Source organism: Panulirus ornatus, chromosome 14 (genome assembly GCF_036320965.1).
Source record: "Panulirus ornatus isolate Po-2019 chromosome 14, ASM3632096v1, whole genome shotgun sequence".
NCBI classification, from domain to species: Eukaryota; Metazoa; Arthropoda; class Malacostraca; order Decapoda; family Palinuridae; genus Panulirus; species Panulirus ornatus.
Window position 1 is genome coordinate 12,941,424 of NC_092237.1, and position 26,626 is coordinate 12,968,049.

The following is a 26,626-nucleotide window of genomic DNA, read 5'->3' on the forward strand; positions in this document are numbered from 1 at the left end:
AGACGTATTTATGTATGCAAATCAAGCTACTAAGTGATTTCACAGATGCATGAACAAGTTATCATTATGTAGATTTTTTTTAAGCAGTTTTGTAATTTTGTACAGAAACATTGCAATCTTTTTTTAAAGCAAAAAAAGTGATTAGTGTATAATTTTTACAAAGGTACATCAAATTCAGTGAACTGAGCTTCAGCATCAAAGTATTTATAATGATTGATGGAAGATTTCCATCACAAAGATATTGGTGTTAAAACTACCAGTTATCACAATAAGATTCTCATAATCTTAAGTGCCTTGAAATATCCAAAATTTATTACTATATAACAGGATTGCCTGTGACGGTAGATGTTTTGTAAAACGATTAATTACATCTGAAGGTCCACATGACCATGGTTGTGTGTGTTTAAATAAACAATGAAAGTCCCCATGATGATGGGTGTATCAGTGTAAGACATGAAGCATGAATTTAATCAGCATTGTTGAGAAATTGCAGTTTTGATATATTGGTTACACTATTGGCCAAAATGCTAAATGTATGACAAACTAATAATTTATATATGTTTCAGGTTTATAGTGTCAAGTATTTATGTAAAAAATTGGCATACTGCACATTATAAGTAAAAAATAAAGGCAGTCCATCTCAGTAATCTTATGTAGTGTAGCTCCTCTGCTTGAGAAAAGATGCATGCTGGTTATGCTCAGATATATCTGCACATTAAAGATCATCAGTCGATCTTGTTTGAATGATATTCACCAACAGTGACATTGTGTTAGTTATGAAAGTTTGTCTGTAAAATTCATAATAATGGTGTCTTGGCCAGTTCTGTCTTGCGTGTTCCTAAAAGCAGAGACAGCAGCTGACCCACAACAATAGTTCTCAAAAGAAAGTTTTGTGAACAAAAGTACTCTTGAAGTTAAGGGACTTTAGGGTATTTTTTTTGTAAAATATACTGATATATATATTGTTTGTTTCATTAGCTGTCATAAATCTAAATAATGATGAAACCAATTCATCTTTAATGTTCTTCCCACATTTAGATTCATATCCAGAAAATTAATTTATGAATTTTTCATCTTTGACTCTTCATGCTGTAACTACACAATCTACCCCATTTCTTTCAACACAAATGATTCAGCAGCCATCAGCAAATGCCAGTTTAGTACTGATACCCAAGTAGCACTGACAGAAGTATAGTACCTTTTTTTAATTTTCTTGGAAAGTATTGCATCTCCCTGGTTAGTGTTCTATCTTTCCTGAGCACAGTGTCCACAAAAAACCTTGTCCACCTCCCACATACATTTTCAAAGGAGATATCACCTGTGACATTTTAATACTCTGTCATCTCATTTTGATTACCATCTGCAGAAGTCTGGGCATGGAAATGGAAAGTTTCCAAAAATATTCTAGGTCTATGTTTTGAATCCATAGGGTCTTGATCTGAATTAGGTGAGGCACTGATGAGGTCTTTGCAGGAAGCAGCCACCTGATGGAGTAGAATAGGATAGTTTATTTTCTCAGACTTTTACAAAACTTTGGGAGCACAGCTCCTTGATAACATTAGCAACTGTCTTGAAATGTAATTTATGATTTACATTTGAGTAACTAAACAATATGACATGTCATCAACAGTTACATTTTCTTGTCATTCATCTAGATATACTTAACATTGCTCTCAAAAAGTGAAAATTTGTTAAGAACAGTTACATTAGAAATTTACATTAACAAAACATATTTGAACTGTGGTTTCGGTGCATTATTACATGACAGCTAGAGACTGAGTGTGAACGAATAGGGCCTTTGTTGTCTTTTCCTAGCGCTACCTCGCACACATGAGGGGGGGAGGGGGTTGTTATTCCATGTGTGGCGGGGTGGCGATGGGAATAAATAAAGGCAGACTATGAATTATGTACATGTGTATATATGTATATGTCTGTGTGTGTATATATATGTGTACATTGAGATGTATAGGTATGTATATTTGCGTGTGTGGACGTGTATGTATATACATGTGTATGTGGGTGGGTTGGGCCATTCTTTCGTCTGTTTCCTTGTGCTACCTCGCTAATGCGGGAGACAGCGACAAAGCGAAATAAAATATATAAATATATATTTGAACTGAGTTGGCCTAGACTTGTAATGGTATGGAATATACCTATAGCACCATGAAATAACACATTATTCATCACTTAAAACATAAGCATCATATTTGATACAAATACGATCTTCCCTACTCTCACCTTGATCTGTACCCACAATTATTGGTAATTTATGCTTACAAGCTCGTAGTTTTCTCACGAAAATGAGGTTACTCCGAGTTAATTTTACAAGATATTCCTCCATACCATATACCTGTTTATACATTCTATAATTACTACAGATTGATGTAGTTAACAAGTTGTTATTCCAAATAGTAATCTGCAGATGTTTTAACTTTAATTTCATCGAAGGTTGCTGTGCGGCAGGGATGCGTCATGTCACTATGGTTATTTGATTTGCTTAGGGATGGGGTGGTGAGGGAGGTAAATGCAAGAGTCTTGGAGAAAGGGGTGAGTATGCAGCTTGCAAGGGATGAGAGGGCCTGGGAAGTGAGTTAGTTATTGTTCACCAATGATACAGCACTGGTGGCTGATTCAAGTGAGAATCTGCTGAATTTGGTGACTGAGTTTGGAAGAGTGTGTGAAATGAGAAAGCTGAGAGAAAATGAGAATAAAAGCAAGGTTATTAGGTTCAGCAGGATTGAGGGACAAGTTAGTTGGGATGGAAGCCTGAATCGAGAAAAATTGGAGGAAATGAAGTGTTTTAGATATCCGGGAGTTAACTTGGCAGTGATTGGAACTATGGAAGCGGAAGTGAGTCATAGGGTGTGGGACGGGGCAAAAGTTCCAAGTGCGACAAAGAATGTGTGGAAAGAGAGAACATTATCTCGGAGAGCAAAAATGGGTATGTTTAAAGGAATAGTAGTTCCAACAATATTATGTGGGTGTGCAGATGAGGGTGGATGTGTTGGAAATGAGATGTTTGAAGATAGTATGTGGTGTGAGGTGGTTTGATTAAGTAAGGAAAAGGCATGAGAGATGTGTGGAAATAAACAGAGTGTGGTTGAGAAAGCAGAAGAGGGTGTGTTGAAGTGGTTCAGACATATGGAGAGAATGGATGAGGAAAGGTTGACAAAAGAGGATATATGTGCTAGAACTGGAGAGAACAAGGAGGACCAGGAGACTAAACTGGAGAAGGAAGGAAGGAGTGCAAAAGATTTTGAACGATTGGAGCTTGAATATGCAGGAGGGTGAAAGGAGTTCACGGAATAGAGTGAACTGGAGTGATGTGGTATACTAGGGTCAAGAGGTCATCAATGGACTGAACCAGGTATGTGAACGTCTGGGGTAAACCACGGAAAGGTCTGTGGGGCCTGGATGTGGACAGTATGCTATGGTTTCAGTGCATTACACATGATAGCTCAAGTATGGATGTGAGCAGATGTGGCCTTTCTTTGTCTGTTTCTTGGTGCTACCTTGCTGATGCAGGGGGTGGCAATGCTGTTTCCTGTAGGGTGGGGTTCCACTGGAATGGATGAAGGCAAGCAAGTATGAATAAGTACATGTGTACATATATTCTCCCTCACTAACTTATACTATAAACCTTCTTGCCACACAATGGCAAATGCCTTTTTGTGATCTACAAACAGTTTCCTCTTCCTGCAAAACTGATTATACATTCAAGCAAAACTGTGATTTAATATGGAGTTTTCATGTTTAAAGCCAGCATTTCATTAATGATATGCATGACATTACAATACTCATTTAGATGTTCATTTAATACAGAAGGAAAGAGTTTCCCCATACAACTGAGGAGTGTGATCCTCTTTTAATTGTTAGGGAAGCTGAGTGTATGTGATCCATGCGATTAAATTTTGAGTGGAGTAATGGCAATAGATGGATATATAGGCAGACCATGTTAAATGTAAATATGAATTAAGAACAAAAACAGCGACTTGCTCAAACCACCATCAAGATGCCTGTATTCTTATCCAAACAAATTTCATTTTAAGGGTTGTATACAGATTTGATGCCCTAATTAATAGTATGCAGTTTCAGTGTATGAACTGGGGTAGTACGAAGCTCCATTATAAGAACTGGGGCTGGCTGTTAGCAGCTCCAGTGTATAAACTAGTGTAAAAAGCAGTTCCAACTTATAATCTGGGATAGTTAGCCGTTCTAGTGTATAAACCCGGACAGTAAGCAGCTCTAGTATATAAACTGGAATAGCAGGCAGCTACAATGTATTAACTGAAATGATAAGCAGTTCCCACGTATTCCCTGCGTGTTGTAGAAGGCGACTAAAAGGGAAGGGAGCGGGGAGCTGGAAATCCTCCCCTCTCGTTTTTTTTTTTAATTTTCCAAAAGGAGGGACAGAGAAGGGGGCCAGGTGAGGATATTCCCTCAAAGGTCCAGTCCTCTGTTCTTAACGCAACCTTGCTAATGTGGGAGATGGCAAATAGTACGAGAGAAAAGAAAGAAAATAAGCAGTTCCAGCGTATGCACTGGGGTTGTAAGCACTCCCATTGTTTAAACTTGGGTAGAAAACAGCTCCAACTTATAAACTGGGGTAGTATGCTCTTCCAACATATAAATTGGGGTAGTAAGCAGCTCTAGTGCATAAACGGGCAGTAAACAGCTATAATATATACATATATATATTTCTTTCTTTCATACTATTCGCCATTTCCCGCATTAGTGAGGTAGCATTAAGAACAGAGGACTGGGCCTTTAAAGGAATATCCTCACCTGTTCCTTCTTTTGGAAAATTAAAGAAAAAAAAAAAAATGAGAGGGGAGGATTTCCAGCCCCACGCTCCCTTCCCTTTTAGTCGCCTTCTACGGCATGCAGGGAATACGTGGGAAGTATTCTTTCTTCCCTGAACATGCAGGAGGGTGAAAGGCGTGCAAGGAATAGAGTGAATTGGAACGATGTGGTATACCGGGGTCGAGGTGCTGTCAATGGATTGAACCGGGGCATGTGAAGCGTCTGGGGTAAACCATGGAAAGTCCTGTGGGGCCTGGATGTGGAAAGGGAGCTGTGGTTTCGGTGCATTATTACATGACAGCTAGAGACTGAGTGTGAACGAATGGGGCCTTTGTTGTCTTTTCCTAGCGCTACCTCGCACACATGAGGGGGGAGGGGGTTGTTATTCCATGTGTGGGGAGGTGGCGATGGGAATAAATAAAGGCAGACTGTATGAATCGTGACAGTATCGCCACCTCGCCACACATGGAATACCATCCCCCTCCCCCTTCATGTGTGCGAAGTAGCACTAGGAAAAGACAACAAAGGCCCCATTCGTTCACACTCGGTCTCTAGCTGTCATGCAATAATGCCCGAAACCACAGCTCCCTTTCCACATCCAGGCCCCACACAACTTTCCATGGTTTACCCCAGATGCTTCACATGCCCTGATTCAATCCACTGACAGCACGTCAACCCCGGTATACCACATCGATCCAATTCACTCTATTCCTTGCCCTCCTTTCACCCTCCTGCATGTTCAGGCCCCGATCACACAAAATCTTTTTCACTCCATCTTTCCACCTCCAAATTGGTCTCCCACTTCTCCTCGTTCCCTCCACCTCCGACACATATATCCTCTTGGGCAATCTTTCCTCACTCATTCTCTCCATGCGCCCAAACCATTTCTAAACACCCTCTTCTGCTCTCTCAACCACGCTCTTTTTATTTCCACACACCTCTCTTACCCTTACATTACTTACTCGATCAAACCACCTCACACCACACATTGTCCTCAAACATCTCATTTCCAGCACATCCACCCTCCTGCGCACAACTCTATCCATAGCCCACGCCTCGCAACCATACAACATTGTTGGAACCACTATTCCTTCAAACATACCCATTTTTGCTTTCCGAGATAATGTTCTCGGCTTCCACACATTCTTCAAGGCTCCCAGGATTTTTGCCCCCTCTCCCACCCTATGATTCCCTTCCGCTTCCATGGTTCCATCCGCTGCCAGATCCACTCCCAGATATCTAAAACACTTTACTTCCTCCAGTTTTTCTACATTCAAATTTACCTCCCAATTGACTTGACCCTCAACCCTACTGTACCTAATAACCTTGCTCTTATTCACATTTACTCTTAACTTTCTTCTTTCACACACTTTACCAAACTCAGTCACCAGCTTCTGCAGTTTCTCACATGAATCAGCCACCAGCGCTGTATCATCAGCGAACAACATATATATATATATATATATATATATATATATATTTTTCTTTTTTTTTCTTTTAAACTATTCGCCATTTCCCGCGTTAGCGAGGTAGCGTTAAGAACAGAGGACTAGGCCTTTGAGGGAATATCCTCACCTGGCCCCCCTCTGTTCCTTCTTTTGGAAAATGAAAAAAAAAACGAGAGGGGAGGATTTCGAGCCCCCCGCTCCCTCCCCTTTTAGTCGCCTTCTACGACACGCAGGGAATACGTGGGAAGTATTCTTAATCCCCTATCCCCAGGGATAATATATATATATTTATATATATATATATATATATATATATATTTGCAGCAGAAGTGAATCATAGGGTGAGGGATGGGGCGAAAGTTCTGGGAGCGTTGTAAAATGTCTGGAAGTCAAGAACGTTATCTTGGAAAGCAAAAATAGGTATGTTTGAAGGAATAGTGGTTCCAACAATGTTATATGGTTACAAGACATGGGCTATAGATAGAGTTGTGTGGAGGAGGGTGGATGTGCTGGAAATGAGATGTTTGAGGACAATATGTGGTGTGAGGTGGTTTGATCGAGTAAGTAATGAAAGGGTAAGAGAGATGTGTGGTAATAAAAGAGTGTGGTTGAGAGAGCAGAAGAGGGTGTTTTGAAATGGTTTGGTCACATGAAGAGAATGAGTGAGGAAAGATTGACAAGGAGGATATATGTGTCAGAGGTGGAGGGAATGAGGAGAAGTGGGAGACCAAATTGGAGGTGGAAAGATGGAGTGAAAAAGATTTTGAGTGATCGGGGCCTGAGCATGCAGGAGGGTGAAAGGCGTGCAAGGAATAAAGTGAATTAGAATGATGTGGTATACCGGGGTCAACGTGCTGTCAATGGATTGAACCAGGGCATGGGAAGCATCTGGAAAGTTTTGTGGGGCCTGGATGTGGAAAGGGAGCTGTGGTTTCGGTGCATTATATATGACAGCTGGAGACTGAGTGTGAACAAATGTGGCCTTTGTTGTCTTTTCCTAGCGCTACCTCACGCACATGCGGGGAGAGGGGGTTGTCATTTCATGTGTGGTGGGATGGTGACGGGAATGAATAAGTGCAGATAGTATGAATTATGTACATGTGTATATATGTATATGTCTATGTATACATTGAGATGTATAGGTATGTATATGTGCGTGCGTGGACATGTATGTATATACATTGTATGTGGGTTGGTTGGGCCATTTTTTCGTCTGTTTCCTTGCGATACCTCGCTAACACGGGAGACAGTGACAAAGTATAATAATAAAAAAATAATAACACTAATAATAATAATGGTAATAATAATAGTGATCATAATATATATATATATATCTTTCTTTCTTTCCTTCATACTATTCGCCATTTCCCACGTTAGCTAGGTAGCATTAAGAACAGAGGACTGGGCCTCTGAGGGAATATCCTCATCTGGCCTCGTTCTCTGTTCATTCTTTTGGAAAATTAAAAAAAAAACGAGAGGGGAGGATTGCCAGCCCCCCGCTCCCTCCCCTTTTAGTCACCTTCTACGACACGCAGGGAATACGTGGGAAGTATTCTTTCTCCCCTATCCCCAGGGATATATATATATAGTGCTTGATTTACAGGGGTATAAGTTTGGTGAGTATTCCTGGTAAATTATATGGGAGGGTATTGATTGAGAGGGTGAAGGCATGTACAAAGCATCAGATTGGGGAAGAGCAGTGTGGTTTCAGAAGTGGTAGAGGATGTGTGGATCAGGTGTTTGCTTTGAAGAATGTATGTGAGAAATACTTAGAAAAGCAAATGGATTTGTATGTAGCATTTATGAATCTGGAGAAGGCATATGATAGAGTTGATAGAGATGCTCTTTGGAAGGTATTAAGAATATATGGTGTGGGAGGCAAGTTGTTAGAAGTAGTGAAAAGTTTTTATCGAGGATGTAAGGCATGTGTACGTGTAGGAAGAGAGGAAAGTGATTGGTTCTCAGTGAATGTAGGTTTGCGGCAGGGGTGTGTGATGTCTCCATGGTTGTTTAATTTGTTTATGGATGGGGTTGTTATGGAGGTGAATGCAAGAGTTTTGGAAAGAGGGGCAAGTATGCAGTCTGTTGTGGATGATATAGCTTAGGAAGTGAGTCAGTTGTTGTTCGCTGATGATACAGCGCTGGTGGCGGATTCATGTGAGAAACTGCAGAAGCTGGTGACTGAGTTTGGTAAAGTGTGTGAAAGAAGAAAGCTAAATGTGAATAAGAGCAAGGTTATTAGGTACAGTAGGGTTGAGGGTCAAGTCAATTGGGAGGTAAGTTAGAATGGAGGAAAACTGGAGGAAGTAAAGTGTTTTTAGATATCTGGGAGTGGATCTGGCAGTGGATGGAACCATGGAAGCGGAAGTGAATCATAGGGTGGGGGAGGGGGCAAAAATCCTGGGGGCCTTGAAGAATGTTTGGAAGTCGAGAACATTATCTCGGAAAGCAAAAATGGGTATGTTTGAAGGAATAGTGGTTCCAACAATGATATATGGTTGCGAGGCATGGGCTGTAGATATAGTTTTGTGGAGGGGGTGGATGTGCTGGAAATGAGATGTTTGAGGACAATATGTGGTGTGAGGTGGTTTGATCGAGTAAGTAATGTAAGGGTAAGAGAGATGTGTGGAAATAAAAAGATCGTGGTAGTGAGAGCAGGAGAGGGTGTTTTGAAATGGTTTGGTCATATGGAGAGAATGAGTGAGGAAAGAGTGACCAAGAGGATATATGTGTCGGAGGTGGAGGGAACGAGGAGAAGTGGGAGACCAAATTGGAGGTGGAAAGATGGAGTGAAAAAGATTTTGTGTGATTGGGGCCTGAACTTGCAGGAGAGTGAAAGGCTGGCAAGGAATAGAGTGAATTGGATCGATGTGGTATACTAGGTCGACGTGCTGTCAATGGATTGAATCAGGGCATGTGAAGCATCTGGGGTAAACCATGGAAAGTTCTGTGGGGCCTGGATGTGGAAAGGGAGCTGTGGTTTCGGGCATTATTACATGACAGCTAGAGACTGAGTGTGAACGAATGGGGCCTTTGTTGTCTTTTCCTAGCGCTACCTCGCACACGTGAGGGGGGAGGGGGATGTTATTCCACGTGTGGCAAGGTGGCGATGGGAATAAATAAAGGCAGACTATGAATTATGTACATGTGTATATATGTATATGCCTGTGTGTGTATATATATGTGTACATTGAGATGTATAGTTATGTATATTTGTGTGTGTGGACGTGTATGTATATATATGTGTATGGGGGTGGGTTGGGCCATTTCTTTCGTGTTTCCTTGCACTACCTCGCAAACGCGGGAGACAGCGACAAAGCAAAATAAATAAATAAATAAATATATACATATATATATATATATATATATATATATATATATATATATATATATATATATATATATAAGCTGAGATAGGAAGCAGCTCCAACATATAAACTGGGGAGTAAGCAGCTCCACAGATAAACTGATGTGGTGAGAAGCTCTGATGTATAAATTGGTGTACTATGTATCTCCACCATATGAATTAAGGTAGCCTGCAGCTACCAGCAAGTAAACTAGGGTCATATGCAGCTCCAACATACTAGACATTTTGCTTGTGAATGTGGTAGCAAAATGATAAATGCAAAAATTTCTGTCCTAATCATGTTGTATGTCTGCACTGCTGTTTTATTCTCATTTCTGTTAAGACTTTCCGTATCTAGTTTTCCCCCCAAAAAAGAAGAGTTTCATTGGTCTGGGAGTTTTAGTAGTAATCATAATCTAGCCAGTAATTGTTCTGGTTCTCATTCCATCCTGTTTGCCTCTATTAATTTGATCATTGAATGTCATTTTACATTCTTGCCTATATTGACTCAAGCTATCATCCATTCTGCCTCTGTTTAATGTCATTATGTAATTTCTATAATATTTAGGTTTTTCCTTGGTTTCATTTTTGTGTGGCATCTCCAGTGATGTTCAGTTTGTTCCATTTATTTTCTGGATTATGTTTGTCCTAGTATTTCCTTTGCTTTTAAAGGTAATGTTTACATCTCTGTTCAGATATTCCTGTACATTATCTTCCATCTCTATGTTGACTCTTCCTTTTCTTCCTGCGCCTTCATTGTTTTCAATTCTTACTCTTCAATTTTCCAGTGTTCCATTGTTAATGAATGTTTGTATGTATATTTCTCCTTAGTCTTACACTCTTGATCATTCGTACTGTAAAAGTGAATATCTGTTTGCTAAGACTTATGGGTGGATGAACTTACATTCATCTCCCCATTTGCATGCATGTTATTTGTCATATTAGCAGCAGATTTCTAGGTAAGTCATTTGCCTCACTGTCTGTGTTCTCATTTTCACTTAAATATTCCAAATGAATTTTTTTTTTTAATTAGGTTATCATTTCCTTTTTCTTTGTCTAAACTGCATACTTTATATGTCTTTTCTATCCATATGCACACATTATGGTGCCATAAATATCCACTGTCTTCATCATGTCTTGTATTTCTGCTACTAGACAGTCTTGTTTTCCTTTTCCACATTCTATACACTTTGTGTCTGGTATTGTGTATCTTTTTACATTCTTCTTCATATTTGTTTGCCATTTCTCACCAGGAACAGAAAAAGATAGCCGCATTCACTTCCTAGCTGTCATTCGTCACAGCCCCCTTTCTACAACTAGGCAGATTCACGTGCTCTTATTCAGTCCACCGACAGCACGTCGCCTCCTGTATACCACATCATTCCAATTCACTCGGTCCCGTGCAAGTCTTTCATCCTCTTGCATGTTCAGGCCTCGATCACTCAAAATATTTTTTGCTCCATCCTTCCAATTCGAGTTTGGCATCACCCTTCTAATTCCTTCCACATCTGATATATTTATCCTCTTTTTCATCCCCTCCTCATTCATTCTCTTCGTTTATCCAACTCATTTCAGCTCTCTTAACAACAATCTTCTCATTACCACACCTTTCTCTTACCCATTTATGATTTGCTTGATCAAACCCTGTTACACCACATATTGTCCTCAAACACTCATTTCCAATACATCCACCCTCTGCTGCACATGCTCAACTATAGCCTATGAGCCACATCCATATAATATTGCAGGGACTACTATCCCTTCAAACATACTACCCTTTTTCGCCTTCCCAGATAACGACTCTCTTTCCACACATTTTTCACTGCTCTCCCCATTAGTTACTTCTTCCTCCTTGGTTCCATTTACTCTCATGTCCACTTCCAAATATCTAAATACTTCTTTTCCACCAAGTTCCTCCATTCAGACTCACATTCCAACTAACCTGTCCCTCTGCCATGCTAAACCTAATAACCTTGCTTTTATTTTTATTCCTCCTTTCATACACTCTCCAAAACTCATCACCAACTTTTGCAGTTTCTCACTCGAATGAATCATTCACCAGTGCTTTGTAATCAGCAAAAAACATCTGACTCACTACCCAGGCCCCCCTCACCCCCCTGCAGACTGCATACTCACTCCTTTTCCCAAGACCCCTTGTATTACCTTCCTCACCTCCCCATCTATAAACAAATGAAACAGTCATGATGTCATCATACCATGCCCCAGACTGATCTACACCTGGAACCACTTTCTCTCCTCTCTTCCAATTCACACAAACGCTTTACACTTAAGAATTGTCCTTTATATACCATATTTTACATTTTCTACTTATGCTAGGAAGACAGTGCTTTTTTTTTTTTAAATGCACTGTAAAAGTTTGTCCTTTATATTTTACTGAACTGTATGTTTTAGGCCTTACAAACCTAATTGCCCTTTGAATCCACATTAGTTTCCTAAACTTTGCATTAATCATTTTGCCTATCATCTCCAGTTTTATAGTTTACTGCCATTTTCATTACACGTTAACCGTGTAATAACTTCATTACCTTAGACTTTGATAATGCGTCATTCATTGTAACTCGGAAAGTTCCTCTTTAGTTATTCTTTTTTCATTATGTTCTCTGAGACGGCAAGGACAACTGAGGCTCTAATCGAGGCCCATCTCATTAACTTTGAGCTAGGTACCCATATCATCGACCATCTTTCACGGTCTTGTGAACAGTTGGGTTGACTGTGGACCCACTACCGCTCGCTGTCTGCGTCACGGTCAGGACTGATGATAACCGATACACCACGGAAGTCTTATTTCTTTCCACAGTTCTTTGTTTCATTTACTGTTTCCGTGCTGACTGAAATTTCATCTTTGTTGCCAACTGTCATATGCTCTATCATTATCATTTTTCCAGTTAGATCACCGTTTTCTTATGAAGTTTCAGGCTACCACTCAAGATTATTATTTTCTCAATATTTTTTTTTTATTAAATGCACCTCTCAAGCATGAACTTAAAAAACTAGACATTAATATTGCTCGAAACGAAAACATTTATCTTTCTCCACGAGGTCTTGGGTCACAGCTCAAAAGCCATACTTTCTTGTCCACAAGGTCTTGGGTCACAGCTCAAAAGCCATACTTTCTTGTCCAAGGAATCAAGCTTACCAACCTGTGGTTTGTAAGGCGGGGTATAATTTGTTCCTTCGTGTGTCGTATGCCCACCCCACAGGATTTTGGTGTACCCAGAAGACACACTGACAACCAAAGGAAATTTTAGGTATGAATATCATAATCGTCACTTGACTTCTCTATAAGATTTCATTTCCTTCTGTAGCATTTCCTCCCATGCTTTCTGTTTCTTCGATTTCCCCAGAACTACGACGCTTCCTTTTCGATCAAAATTCTCGCTACACATTTCTAAAACCTCGCTGGATATTTGCGTCATTTTTTTTAAAGTCATTTTGCTCATCCGACATAACAGTCCCCGAATTCTCTCTACAAAACTATTTCTGGCTTGGCGTGTGGTCACCTCCCCAGCCTCCTTCCTGTCTGGTCTACTAAGTGCCTCGTCTGGTGGATGATGCAGTGGACCAATCCCGTCTCTCCAGATGACCCGTCCGCGCTAACTAATGACGAGTCCGCTCTAACAACCGCTCCTCATCACCCACCCAACGACCACGCTCCTGCCCTCCCTCGCTCCCCACTTCCACAGACCCCGTTGTCTTCCCTGACCCCGTGGCTCGGGTTTGGAGGATGGGGCAAGGAAGGGATGGACGGAGGAGTGATCGAAATGGAAAGAGTACGTTGGGTGGCGCTGCTTTTTCTAAGACATGGTGACGCTGGCTGAGGGAACAATGATGCCTCTCAGGGAACAAGTGATTTACAGTTCATGAGGATGTCAACAGTGAAGAAGTTCACTATATTTCCGATGACAATAAGAGTGAAAGGCTAATATCATTTCCCTGTTACGAGAGGCTTAGCTACATCTACTTCCTAAGAGCTCGGGCGTGTTGTATAGGTGCCGCAATCATTCTATTTTCCTCGTGATCATCTATTCCAAATCTACAGAGGATTCATTCACCATTCTTGGCCGGAGTGGAATCAAAGGCCTTCTACCTTACTCTCCCGCTATCACACCCTCCAACCATTCCTCTCTGTCCGTCTCCCTGATCCTACCTTCTCTCTATCTTAAAATTCTTGCCATTGCTCTCGTGAGCTGTCTGCGTGTGTCCTACACCCCAGGAACTGGACCCACAGCAAGCGTCTGGCAGCTGCTCTATACAGCTTGTGTTGTGGAGACCAGACACAATGGGAGTGCGTGTTGTACCTTACGCACGACGGTGCATCACTTGGAGTAAGACAGTATGACTCCGGGACACGAAGACCCTCATTTCTTTCCCGCGAAACATTTCGAATGATCGATGGTTCACAAGGAAAAACGCCATTCCGGACTTAACTCCTTGAAAGAGGAGGTACGACCCTTGGGTATGATGGCCTGATCTTTGATTAGGCCATCATATATAGTGAGCAATACGACACCAATTTCGTTCCTTGTACGCGAAGCTGTAGGGTTGGTTCTCTTCCGTCCCGTTTCTGTCCCTCTCCACGTATACCTTCCTCCCGTAAGGTTCACTTCTATCTCATCAACTGATGGGAGGAAATCAATCATTTCTCCCTTTTATCCTCCTATGTCCATTACTGTATCCTTTCATCCCAGATAGCCATGGTTTAGGCATGCTTGTACCCTGTGCCATGACGGTCAGTTAGAGTTACAAGTAGAAAACAGAGATATCGCTGTATGTTGTTAGTATTGGCGAAGTTATTAATATGGCTGGTCAAGCTTGCCCCGTTAGTCATGTTAATAATGAATACTGCAGGGTTGGTAGCACTGATCAAGTTATTAGAGAGGTTAGTAGTGCTATATCAAGTTACTAGAAGGGTTGGTAGTACTGATGAAGTTATTGGAGAGGTTAGCAGTGCTATATCAAGTTACTAGAAGGTTGGTAGCACTTAACAAGGTATCGGAAAGGTTAGTAGTGCTATATCAAGTTACTAGAGGGTTGGTAGCACTGATCAAGTTATTGGAGAGGTTAGTAGTGCTATATCAAGTTACTGCAGGGTTGGTAGCACTGATCAAGTTATTGGAGAGGTTAGTAGTGCTATATCAAGTTACTAGAGGGTTGGTAGCACTGATCAAGTTATTGGAGAGGTTTGTAGTGCTATATCATGTTACTGCAGGGTTGGTAGCACTGATCAAGTTATTAGAGAGGTTAGTAGTGCTATATCAAGTTACTAGAGGGTTGGTAGCACTGATCAAGTTATTGGAGAGGTTAGTAGTGCTACATCATGTTACTGCAGGGTTGGTAGCACTTATCAAGTTATTGGAGAGGTTAGTAGTGCTATATCAAGTTACTAAAGGATTGGTAGCACTGATCAAATAATTGGAGAGGTTAGTAGTGCTATATCAAGTTACTAGAGGGTTGGTAGCACTGATCAAGTTATTGAAGGGATGGTAACACTGATCAAGTTACTGCAGGGTTGGCGATAGTGATGATAACCAAGGCAAGGTTAGAAATACTAACCAAGTCTCTCGTCTCTTATAGTAGATTTTTCAGGACTGGAATCACTGAGGAAGATACTTCATGGAGGGAAATGCGGTATAATACATCTGTATCCTGCATTTTACCCGAAAAGGTTCGATAAACGACTAGCAGTGGTGTTACCGGAAACAGAAAGCGCCGACGTCACTTAAAATCTTCACTTCCGCAAGGGTTTGCACCACTGGCACGAAAACGCATCCCGAATGGTATTCCTGAATCACTGTTCGGTCACGTGTCTCATAAAATCTCCCATTCACTGTATTACCACCCTTACGCACATGGGCAATAAGAACGAAAACGCAACTCACGTATCAAGGAAGACACGTTATTCAATTGGTGTTCGAATGGTGTACGCCTGACCTCGGCATATCATCCAACACAAAGTAACGAAGTCATATTTCATAAGTCAGGAAGAAAGGGAGTTGGGCTGTACATCTTGCGGAACGACAAATGGCTGTACATCTTACAAAACGTGCAATTACCTATGATGTATTTTTTTTTTCTATATGGTGGGGGCGGGCAAGGCGATCGTTCAAATATTTTACTTCAATTCGTTGTATGTTTTCTTATGTCAGTATATGCGAGTTATGTGGGAGTTTTAGTATAAGAAAAAAAATTGGTGATTTATTTAGTTTGCGGGGGAACGGTTAGAAATTTCCGACAGTCCTTGACAAACATATAAAGATTAATGATGAATGATTCGATTTCAATTTGTTTTCAGAGAGAGAGAGAGAGAGAGAGAGAGAGAGAGAGAGAGAGAGAGAGAGAGAGAGAGTGACTGGTTGACATTAAAATGTTTAAAACCATCAAGACCAGCTAGTCGAATAGGGTCAGCTGTGCAATGGGGTCAGCTGTGCAATAGGGTCAAATAGGTGTCAGCTTCGCAACGGGATAAGCCGTGCAACAGGGTCAACCGTACAATAGGATCAGCCGCGCAATAGTGTCAGCTGTGCAATATAGCCTTTACTTGGTGAACTGTATATAAGACCAACCATAATTCTATGGTTAAATATTTCTATCATAAAACTCAGCAACGACGGTTTATAAAAAAAAGAAAACGACTTTACGAAGTTCACTCAAAATTTCGGGTTGACGAGACTGTGCTTAATGTGGCGCACTTGGTGATCAAATGCTTCTACAGTCGTAAATGGCGTCTGTCCAATGATTCATAAGGTCATGCCCGAAAATACTGTTGGTCAACGTGGAATATACATTATTTAGACCAAATGTAAACACGAAAATACAAAGCAATTCAAAGTCTCCTACAAGATAATGCATCTATAGTCAATTTCATGATGAATGTCACCCGGGATCTGCAAGTTTTACATTAGTTTCTCCCTTAAAATTAAAAAACGGGTTAGGTTCCCATTTTCATTGGGTCTCGTTCCCTCATCACCTCTTCCTTCTCCTCCTCCGCTCGCTGCCTCCTCCTCCTGGGCCCCCAGCAACCTATCATGGTTCTTCCCCTCCTGTATTTTTCACAGCCTTCCCAAAACACCCCTTCAAAATTTCATGTAAGAATATATAAGTAGTCTCCAAACTTTTACTTTAAATACAGTAATTGAAGTCTTGTTGCACACACACACACACACACACACCGCCATGAACCCGTCAACCCGTACTAAACCATTGCATGTCGAGCGTTAATGATTCAGACGTTTAAAAATAGCCGCATTCGGTCGTCTCGGTGAGATATCACTCACTGCGCGGGAAATTATAGAGGGCGCGTCGTGATTGTTGTAATTAGCTTAATCTGTATAATCTTTGAGGGTGTGAAGATGTGTGTGTGTGTGTGTGTGTGTGTGTGTGTGTGTGTGTGTGTGTGTGTGTACGAGGAGGGCGTGTCAGAGAGGAATGGAAATAACTGGAACGAATTCTCTTCCTTAAATCATTGCAATGAAATAATTAGAGGTACAACACACAGACACACACAGAGTGTGAGTTCCCAAAGCAACACACACACACACACACACACACACACACAATAGCGTACAGAAGTCTAACAAACTGTATGATATGAGAGGAGGTTCGAGAGATAGGACCCCACGATTGTGCAAAAAAATTACCCCTCTCTCACTCAAAGTAGAAACTGTTAATGACACACACACACACACACACACACACACACACAACACACACACACGCACTGAAGAGATATGACTATAAACAACATACCACACTCAGACATACAAGACAGACTCGAGAAGAAACAGGAAACAAAAAAAGAGGGACATTTTAGACTCGTCAGCTCCTGCAATACATAGAAAACAGTACAACCTGATAACACTGCATTAAGACATACGTTTCAGGCAAAAACACTTCTCCTCATGAGTGAGTGGTTGTGATGGAGACACACTGTGTCTATCTTTAACTCGAGTGCTAAGTATTCTTTGCCAACGCCTGATCGTATCTATTTCACAGAGTCTCTTTGCACAAAGAGAGAGAGTTAGCTAAGTGGGGAAACAATGATTCCAAAAATTGAATTAGAGTGGCAGGGAGAATCGCTAATTCAGTTAAATATTCTTTTTACGAGGAAAATAATTTTTATCAAAAAGCATTACACGTTATTTCGGCGAAGTCTCTGGCCGTTTATATTTAACGGTTTTTGTGAGCAGCCACCGTGGTGGTGTTCGTGAAGTAAGCTTTTGACGATATGACGTTGAAGGAAAGGGCACCATGGAACAATGTCATTTAATTTGCTAGACATTTTAGATTTACTCGTGATTAAAGATACGTTTATTTACGTTCATTCTGAGCGGGTGCTCATAGGCTCGAGCCCCACCTCTCAACATAGTATACGGGATTGGGTTTACGTTTCAAATTTTACAATCAAGTCACTTGGAAATACGAGACACAGAGTCTAATGTGACTAAACATATCTTAGACTAGCACATTTTACTGATCTTCGCTTTGCTCTTGACAGACAAATCTGGGATGACACTGTCAGTGAAAACGATATGAACGTAGATTGGAAAAGCTTCAGTAACACTTTCAAAGCAGTGGAGGGAATGTATGTGCCGATGCGTAGCAAACAGTCTTTTTTTTTCCAAAGCGAAGCCAAGGTGGTGGCATAGTGAAATAAAGAAGTGCCTCTTGCCTAAGAAAACAGCACAAAAGAAACTCAAAGAGAAGAATAACCAGCATGACCAAGTAAATGATGCAAATTTGTGGAGAGAGAAACTGAGAAACATATAAACGCATATGGCCCAAAATGCAAAATAAACCCTAAGGAGTTTCCCAATTACGTTAGAAGCAAGACAAGTCACTGCCCAATCAACTTGCACTGACAACGGGCGTCAGAACGAACAGACTCAATAGAAAGTCAGTCAATATACACCACAGGCAGGGTAACGTGTCTTTATGAAGTGGTCGGAATATATAGAGGCAGATTATTCCTGGCAATAATGTGAGAACAAAAAACAAACAAAAACAAAAACAAAAATCCCCCCAAGATCCCCCCTCCCCCCAAAAAAAAGGCTACTTCACCCCAGAGATTCACGGAGCGTCCCCCAAGGACTATGAATACTTCATCACTTCCTAAGTCCAAGATAAAGATCGACGACCAACACATAAGTTGATCAAAAGTTACAATTGCTATTGAAGAGGGAAAGGGACTATCCTACAAATTTCACTATAGTTCCGTCTGCTGGCAAAACAGGTTAAGAGAAAAAAAAAGAAATTTCTTCTAAGGAAAAGATCATTTTGATTCCCCAGATCAAAACCCAGAAACACCAAAAAAACAATTTAAATAGAATATCTCGAGTCCCGAAAACGGTAAGTAAAACAGAATTCTGCAAGTACCAGGAAATAATATAGGGAAAAAACACTCGAATGCCTAAACTAATGTTAAAAGTTTCTAATAACAGGAGTTAATGTAAAAAAAAAAGTTGTTGGAAACTACCATTTGAAAATTACAGAGTCGCAAATTTTTCATAGAGTAAACAGTGCTAGAAAAGATCGCAGAAAATAAATCTCACGAGATAAATATATAAAAAAAAGAATGCCTCGAAAAAGTCGAAATCTCAGCAAAACCTTAGTAAAAAGAGAAGTAACATTTTGAGAATTACCGAGCGTCGAATATCATATTATAAACGACTCACGTACTGGAATAAAGTCGTAAGCGCTAGAAAATACCATGATAAAACACTGACCTAGAAAACGGGTTTCAAGTCAATGTCAAAAAAGAGTAAAGAAAAAAAAAAAACCCGCCACCACATTGGCCCCTAAAATAACACTGATCCCTGAGTGTCAGATACTAGAAAATACCATAGAAAAAGTCCCCCCCAAGTGTCGAATTTTACCGTAGGGGTAAAGAAGAAGAAGAAAAAAGAGAGGTAAATTAGTTGAAGGTCTCGAGTGTGGGTAAATGAGATCAGAATGGCGCCAAGTGGCGAGGAGAAATGAGGTTACAAAAGAGCTGGAGCCGCCAGGGACGTGGAGGCTGGAGGGACACACACCAGGTGGCGGGCCACAAACGCCCGTTGGCGTGGCCACGCGACGGGCATACACGCGCCTCATTACCGTGACGCGCGCCAGGGGGGGAAAAAAACAGAGCGCGACCCACGGCGCGTGAGGCGGGCGGTAATGGCCGTGACGAAGCTCCCTTTTCAAACTCCTCCTCTACCGTGCCTTGCCCTGACACCAGCCAGCTGGCCCTGATACCACACAGGTGGTCCTGCCACCAGCCAGCTGGCCCTGACACCAGCTAGGTGTCCCTGGACACCGCCCAGGTCGTCCTGATCCCAGCCTACTGGTCCTGACACCACACAGGTGTCCCTGACACCGCCCAGGTGGCCCTGACACTAGCCAGCTGACAATGACACCACCCAGCTGGCTCTTACAGCACCCAGCTGGCTCTGACGTTACTCAGTTGGCACCTATATCACCCAGCTGCCTCTGACACCAACCAGCTGACTCTAACACCAAAAACTGGATAAGACTGCCGATCCTGGAGTAAACAAAGAGCCTCGTCTACCAAGACGGAGTTGGTTCTGGAATACCAGATATCTGCCCGATGCCTCTCTGGAATTCGGAGTGATTTCATTTGTCACCGATTACAGTGTTGTTCCTGGTGTCCCTCTGGGCTGGACGCTATGGCTATGTGAGAATCTCAAGACGTAAGACCAAGAATTTACAGTTTGAGACAGTCTGGAATCGGTCTCAGGTACTCGATGGACAGTTCTAACCGGTTCGAGGAGCTCAATAAACAAGTTCGAATCGGTCTGAGGTGGTCAGTGACTCTTAAGGAATTGTTGGTCGGGTAGGAAACCACAAGAGGTGGAAGATAAGTGACTTCGAACTATGTCGCTGATGGTTTTTAGTGATCCGTCCCTCATTAGGTCAAGTGGGTTATTCAATCAGAGACCCGCCTATGCCACTTCGCACAGAGATTGAAGATTTCGTAAGGCTGTAGAATCTCCTTGTTATATGTCAGGATGGTGGCTGCAAGGGTAAGCTTGTGACCGGTTGATAATACTCCAGATGCGAAGAAGGTAATGTGATAAAGCACTTGAGGAAGAGTCTTACGTCAAGACACAGCCACCCAGCACACACACTAGCTCGAGGGTTTAGTATATGTTAGGTCACTGGTTCATGTTAGCTGCATGAGGGTTTAGTATATGTTTGGTCATTGGTTCATGCTAGCAGCATGAGGGGTTTCTTAGTATATGCTTGGTCGCTGGTTCTTTACGGAGCGAGGCTGCTTCGACATCATCCTGAATACATACAGAACCCTGCAACAGATCACAGTAACCAGTGGTGAAAAAGAAACAAAATCCTCGCACCTGTACTGCCAGTGTAGCATCCGAACCAAATGCTTTCGCCTCAAAACACCGAGATCAGTCCGGATGCATCAATAGAAAGTCAGAGGCTTGCGGGATCTTTACACTTAATGCTCAAGTCGAGTGTCGACGTAAATCCTGACATAAGCCGCTTATGACGTATGTGCCGATTTCAAAAAACGGTGTTGGCTCTGTGCAACAACGCAACCCCCGGGGGGAGATCTTGTGGCTCGGCAAGATCCCAGAATAGACCATCGCGACATCGACCTGATCACTGGCTTATGTTTCGGACACAAAATGCTCTTAAAGTGCTTCCAGGGTTTCCTTTTGTGTTCCGCCTTTCCTTAGACCTCGTTCCCTATTGAGGTGGATTAGGCGATGGGTCGGATACGTCAATCCCGTGGGCTTTTAGATCAACTGCTGTCGAGAGTCTTCTGTCTTAATGTGGAATTGTTGGTGCTGCCTCTGGCAGCGATGAACGAGGAGGTGAAGATGATGATAAAGAAAGGTTTCTTCTCAGCATTCGGAGACTTGATCAACCTTACCGTGCAGAGGGATACGGTATAACCCAGTAGCACGGAGGCATAATAGGCACGAGAGTACAGTTCATGAGCAACGAAGGTACAAACCATGAGATCATGGGGTACGATCCTTGAGTACGACGGTGCTACCGAAGGGCCAGGATCATGTGATCATTAAGGACGAAGTTAAGACCCTTGGGCACGACGGTACGACTCTTCGGGCAGGAATGGCGTGACGCTTAACCTGAGCCAGTGGCAAGCCGTCTACCTTGAGGCTCGTTAGGGAGGTGGTGGGGAGGAAGTCCAAATCAAAATACAGGACGGTGTGTACGGCATAGCGATGCCACGACGTACGATACGTTCCCGTTCCGATTTCTGTCATGGTAACCAAGACCTCAACCTTCACGCCTTAGGTGTGGTTCACCTTTTAACTGTTACGTGGGAAATAACTCACGATTAAGTTAACACAATCACCGACATATGTTTCACTAAAGGACGTTTAAATCAGAACACACACACACACACACACACAGACACACACACACACAGGAGGGTGAAGGGCATGCACGGGAAAGTGAACTGGAACGATGCGATATAAAGGGGATCAACATATCAGTAGGCCGAACCAGAGCATGTGAAGCGTTTGGGGTAATCCACAGAAAGGCATGTGGGGGCCTGGTTTTGGATAGGGAGCTGTGGTTTAGGTGCATTACACATGAACCGCTTGAGCATGGACGTGAGCGGATGAGAGGTGTGGCCCTGGTGCCAGGTGTGGTCTTAGTGCCAGGGGGTTAGGCCCCTAACACAAGGAGTGTGGCCAGTGCCAGAAATATGACCCTCATCGAGGGGTGTCGCTCTCATTCTTGGATACGGCCCCATCAATGCCAGAGGTGCAGAGCTAATGCCAGTGATCTGGCAATGGTGCCAAGGGTATGGCAATCGTCTCAATGGTGTGAGCCTTGGGCCAGGGGTGTGACCCTCGCGTCGCGGTTGTGTTCCAAGCGCCAGAGGTGTGGGGGACTAGTGCCAGGGTTGCGACCCGAGGGCCAGAGGTGTGCTCGTAGTGCTGTGAGTGTGACACTATTACCAGGTGAGTGTTACTGATGCCAGGGACGTGGCACGTCCCACGGGGTGTGGTCTTAGCTCAAGGGTATGTGACCTTTGAGTAGATCAGCCGAGGGGAGCGGCGATGGTGTGGGGGAGGGATGTAGCGGGACATCCCTTGTTGCCACCTTCCCAGAAGGAACCAGGTCTTGCCATGTAAGGGGGGTTGCCATGAATGTCGCCATGACATCAATAGCGATATAGCGCGACGATATAAAGCAACGATATAGCGGCCTGACAGGCATCCGACGCCGTCGCTCCTCCGACAACGGGTCTTCCGTAACCGAGCTGAGCCATATTGGTTGTAAATGTCCCCAGCGGTTCTTAACATGTCGCTTATTCGGTCGTAAAGTAGCGAGAAGCTCCGTTTCGGTGTCGTCACCTTCGGAGCAATACCCGACCCATTATATATCACGCCTTTTATACCTACCAGTATTGGATTTTGTTGTCAACGCATTTTACGAAAAGGGACACAGGGGAAGAGGTATCCTTTAACTGGGTTCCCGTTCTCCCTTGATGGGGGAGGGGGGCAAACCTTAAAGAGAAAAAGTAAGGCTAACGAAAGGTTGTGGCGACGACATCTTAAAAGTTATTACTCCCGCCACCGTACCACACCGCCCGTCCTTCCCTTTCAGCCCGACGACACGAGAAAGCTATGTGTTGGACTGGGCCTATGCTACTGACACTGCTGATTCAGTAGACCCTCAGCAGTTTGGAGACATGAAGTCTTCCACCACCACTCACAGCCATGTCAGCCTTCTAGACTTCATTTAAAAGCAAGTCAGAGAAGTGCAAGGCCTTGGTGGCGCTCAGCTTCGTAGTCTCCACTAAGGCTTTCGACTTAAAGTCTCGTCTCGTGGCTGTCAGACTTCCTGAACGGGCGACACCAAGCCGTCCGCTTTAGGGGGAGTCACACTCACCTCACTGCCCTTAACAGGCGGGGTAACACTTGTCACCTAGACGGAACCCGCTCTGCTTCCTCATCCTTATCCATGGCTCCCTGGAGGTCACACACACCACCGCTGGAAGTACATAGAGACGACTCCACCTTTGGCATCACTATCCACAACAACTCTCCTGACTTCAATGCCCTTCAGCATATCATTATCATCCTCCAGGAGTGGACTACGTCCAACGACGTCACCAGTAACCACACCAAGACTGCGATGACGCGCATCAACCTGGGCGCAGGCAATATCTAGTCCAGTGACATCACACAAGACCCTGACATCCTCCGGGGTAGTCTGAGACGTCAAACTTCTTGGTGTCAAGGTAGACGAACGGTTTAACCGGGAAGAGTCCTGTCAACTGTATCATCAAATCTTCCTCATCCCGGCTGAAATCACAAGGCGTCCTGCCAATTGACTTCAAGAATAATCGTACCAGCTTCAATCTACCTAAGCTCACCCACGCCTCCCGAATTGGGTCCTCCTCGCTAACAGTTAAGCAGAGGGACCAGTTAGCAAGAGTGCAGAAAAGGGCATGCAGGATCATTCGTGCCCATCTTACACCATCTACCAAGAGGCCCTTCATCTAGCTGATCCTGTCCGCCATCTCCGACCAACACCGGCAGCTCACACGGCAGTTTGGCGATAAACTGCTGACACAACCCCGTTACCTTGATCTTAGGCTCTTTCATAATTAGTGAAGTTGTTACAATAATGACCTCTCGATGATGTAATATATGTAATACCTCAACTGTGTTATTTTAGCCGAATGGCTGCCTAAATCCAATAAGATGTCATCTATTTATTCATTTACAAACACACACGTCTCCGTGGTGTAGTCGTAAGCTGACCACGAGCCAGCCCAGGGTCGGCCATGGATGGGTTTAAATATTGGGGATGGCGGTCGGCCTATATCTAACCTAGGTGTTCATCAACATGTCGTGGCTAGTCGATAAATGGGTACCTGCCTTAACTTAGGTGTGTGTGTGTGAAAGTAATATGGTGTTTTCAGTACCGTAATGGCTATATAACATTAAGTACGGTACTGATATGATTAAGAAGCAGGGAATGTGTCACGAAACGAGGTATGATATTTCTTCAGTAAATCAAAGATAATAAGATAAATAGGTCCTCGGAGGTGTGATTCATCGTTAAATTCAAGTGAGACAAACAACGCTAGTCTTAGTATAGACTTATACCACAGGTGGTTCGTTAACTGAATACATTGTATCGAATATGTTGGAAACGGAACTGGTTCAACCTGCAGTGAGTTGAGCTTCGGAGCGAAACAGGAGGAACTGTAATGTTATTTCGAATCATATCCATGTTGGACGAGATGAAATGCCTATGAAGAACTAGTCGGCAAAAATAAGACACAAATATTCTGTGTTCTTTGTGCATGTGGTCTTATATTACTGGACGTTTTACATCATTTTTAATGATGTGGGTTAATGTCGCCGCATCGCATAATGTAAGAAATTCCGAAATGGCACCTCGATTCGTTGTTGCCATGCACACATTAATACAGATTGTGCGGGTCATATAAACAGAGGGTAATGCTATGCTCTTTAGAGGCTTCCGTACTAACACAATGCATTCCCGTTCATCAACCGTTGAATACATGTGGATATAGAAAACATCGAATCACTTTCCCACACACACACATACATAGAGAGAGAGAGAGAGAGAGAGAGAGAGAGAGAGAGAGAGAGAGAGAGACAGGGGTACCAACCAAACCAGTGATCGTTGAGACAGGGGCACCAACCACACCAGTGATCGTTGTATGGTGTATCAGAGCCAAGGATGCCGGATAATTCATTAGCGGATGTACCTCACTCTTGTACTTGCCCAACGCGTGGAAATACCCATCGCAACCTTGATCTTAAGCTCTATTCTAATTGGTTAACTGGTGGATATTTGGACCTCTTAGTTCTGTCATAACTGTCAACACCTCGACTGCGTTTTTTTTTTTTCCCAGCCGAATGGCCACCGAAGGACAATAGACCATTCTATTATTCATCTACCTATTCATTCATCTAACTCCACCCCCTTTGTATCTTTTTTTTTACTACTATAGATGCGTCGTGACGGACCGAGTTCCTTACGACAGAACAGCTGGCAGGACCCCTATTACTGAGGGGGACCATTCATACACCTCGGCATAACATGACATAGGAACACTATGCTAAGTCTCTATGATGACGAACACAATAACATCGAACTGACCTGACTGACTGCAGTGACGTGATCATCAATGACGAGACGTTACGTGTGGCTGGAGCAACGTTGACAGTCCAAACTACTGGTCGAGGGATCTCGGTTGTCATAACGGGATCTCCTGTAGGTTAGTAGCTAGAGCTGATGACCATGCTTGAATGCTTGACACAGTATTCAGCCCACAGACAACTCAGGTGTTCATCCGTCCTGCAGGGATGGTCGATGAATTAGGACATGAATTAGCCTGGGATATATATATATATATATATATATATATATATATATATATATATATATATATATATATATGTCAACAATGAATATAATGCTATAAAACGCGCACTTCCGTAGAGAAACAATACTCACCAGCACCAAAGATTTGAACCCCTGCCACTGGCGTAGAAGTGGGTATGTTGATTATTAATTCAGCGGTTCCCAACCTGGGGACCTCAGATCACCAAGCGGTACATGAAGCCTCATCAGAGGTTACGTGAGACACAGTTCAAGGAGCAAAAGGTACAATACATTAGAATATCTCAAGCAGAGCACTGCCTCGGCATATACGGTTTGCTCAAAGCTGTATTATTTTGACAAGATTAATCAGTATAGTAAGAATGTAAACAAATCCATTCCGTTAAAAAAAAAATGATAATATTCACCAATAATTGGGGGCGTGTGATGCTTACACTGAGGGCAAAGTGGTACATCAACCTAAAAAGGTTCGGAACTAGAGGCCTAGTTTTCACATGCCCAGCCTCTACGTCAATGAAGCCGCTTCGAATCCTCACTGTTCGGGAATATTGTATATGTACACACACACATATGTATACAGATATATGTAATATATACCGCATGTAAGAAGAGTGAT

General features: G+C 42.7%; 1 long non-coding RNA gene across 2 annotated transcripts in view; it reads right to left on the reverse strand.

Annotated features, from left to right (window-relative positions):
* The window catches only part of LOC139753325 (uncharacterized), a 164,348-nt gene continuing 137,722 nt past the window's right edge, over positions 1-26,626 (reverse strand). For both annotated transcript variants that reach the window (XR_011713685.1, XR_011713684.1), the window contains 4 exons: positions 26,418-26,545; positions 26,125-26,233; positions 25,768-25,965; positions 1-1,484 (listed from right to left, as the gene is read on the reverse strand). This is a non-coding gene — a long non-coding RNA (uncharacterized lncRNA). The remainder of the gene's footprint in view (positions 1,485-25,767; positions 25,966-26,124; positions 26,234-26,417; positions 26,546-26,626) is intronic.